General features: G+C 56.5%; 1 protein-coding gene across 1 annotated transcript in view; it reads right to left on the bottom strand.

Moving 5' to 3' along the window:
* Window positions 1-1945, bottom strand: part of TNS1 (tensin 1) — a 147114-nt gene that overhangs the window by 121820 nt on the left and 23349 nt on the right. Inside the window, exon 2 of the mRNA XM_008073717.2 lies at window positions 1475-1516. The gene's annotated coding sequence lies outside the window, so the exon portion shown is untranslated. The remainder of the gene's footprint in view (window positions 1-1474; window positions 1517-1945) is intronic.

Below are 1945 nucleotides of genomic sequence, written 5' to 3'. Positions count from 1 at the left end.
CCCCGCCAGTGTCAGATAACCCTCTCCACTGGGCTCTGTGCGAATAACACTCCACATCTGGAGCAGCCCAGCTGAGCAGCCCAGCTGGGCAGCCCTGAGACCCAGAGAGACTGACCCCGGTGAGATCAGGGGAGGAGGGGCTACTGCCAAGAAGGTAAACAGCCAGGCCACAGCACAGAGAGCAGCGCCGCTGATGGCCCTAAGCACTTCTGCGTCCTTTATTTCATTCCACCACCATCCTGAGCAAGAAGGGAAGGACAGGGAATACTTAGCAGCACCGACAGGGCTTTCAGAGTGCCTGGTCCAACACCTCTCTTTGACAGAAAGGGAAAGTGACGTCCAGAAAGAAAGAGGATGCTGGCATGTGTGCATGCTGGCATGAGCAAAGCCCCTGAAACAGGACACATATGTGAAATGCAGAGCCTACTAGAGAGCGATGTGTGCTGATGGCCACGAAAGCAGGGAAGGGAAGTTGGGTTCGGGGGGAAGAGAAGAGCTGACACTTGAGTAAAGACTTGGGGAGTGGGTGTTGGAGTGAAAAAAAGGAGACCAGGCGGCCTGAGAGTGTCCAGTGCCTGGGCTGAGCAAGTCACCGCATAGGTGGATGGGATGCCCACAGCTGCCTGGGCCCCAGGACAGCCTTGCCCTCTCCCCTCAGACTCCCACCAACATCAGTACCACCACAAGCACCTCCACACCAGCTCATCTGATTGTGCTCACCCGGTGCTCCCTCCATGACACACCCTCATGCCCATGGCCATACACTCATGTGCACAAGTACAGACCTCTCCCCTGCAGCCCCAGAGTCCTGCCTGACCCCAGCAGCATAGCAGGAGAGCGGGGAAGAAGATGGTGAGAGGCAGGAAGGAACAGCACTCAGCATCCCCCATCAGCCCAACTGGGGTCAGTCTGGGGCAAGGTCCTCTCCATAACCCAGGATTCACAGGGGTCCCACCCAGGTCCAGGCTGTTCCACAAGGATTGGGAGGCAGATAAGAGGAGGGGGGGAAATGGAGAGAGAGCAGAAAAGCACAGTGAAGCCAAGGCACTTAGAAGCAGAGCAGAGGGCACCTGGGCGCCCAGGTGGACGGATTCGGAGAGTCATGCCATCCATCCCTGACTGACCTGGGACCAGGCAGGCGGAAGGAGGTGCCACAGCAGCCCCTGGTCCTCTAAGCACTGGGACAATAGGCACCTGGCCAGGCCTGGAGACACACGAGATGCCCTTTTATGGGTTTTTCCAAGGACTCGAGTCTCAAGGTTGGAAACAGCAGGCCCTGCGTCTCATCAGAAGGGACCTCATGACTCACTTCCTCCCAGTCCAGCTTGGGCCTAGGGAGCGCGACCCTCCTCCTCCCACCTAATTACCCAATACCCGACACTGGGCTCCCAACATACTTGGGTCTAAAGAAAGCGGCAGCTGGGGAGCTGGGACAGAGGGGAGGGCTGGCGGGTAAGGAGGGGCTGTCACTCACCACCAGCTCATGATTGGATGGAGCAATGCAGGGGGCAGCCACCTGTGAGAGAAACAGAGAGAGGGCAGGTGAGCATCTCCAGAGACAGCCAGGACCCCCTGAGGTCATCCTGTGCCCCTGCCCCTTCCCTCAATGCATGCACCCTCCCACACGGAAAAATGCTTAGGCAATAACGCTCGGGGGAGGGGGTGGTGAGGGGGTTAAGGACGCGCAGGAGACGAAAATGAAATGTGTGTCACAATTAAAATGCTGTGAAAATTATGCAGACGCTGGAAGGCTGGAAGTCAACACACCAGCACAGCCAGTTAAGGCAAAAAGAAGGATTATTTCACTCTATAGTTTCTGAATTTTCTACAGTATGGTAAATTTGTTTCCCATTTGCAAAAACTGTCATTAAGACCTCTCAAAGCCGGGCTCGGTGACTCAGCCTGTAATCCCAGCACTTTGGGAGGCTGAGGTGAGTGGACTGCC

Source organism: Carlito syrichta, unplaced genomic scaffold (genome assembly GCF_000164805.1).
Source record: "Carlito syrichta isolate Samal-C Ts95f unplaced genomic scaffold, Tarsius_syrichta-2.0.1 Scaffold115728, whole genome shotgun sequence".
Lineage (NCBI taxonomy): Eukaryota > Metazoa > Chordata > Mammalia > Primates > Tarsiidae > Carlito > Carlito syrichta.
Note: the sequence above shows the minus strand (reverse complement) of the source record. Positions and strands in the feature narration are given on the sequence as shown.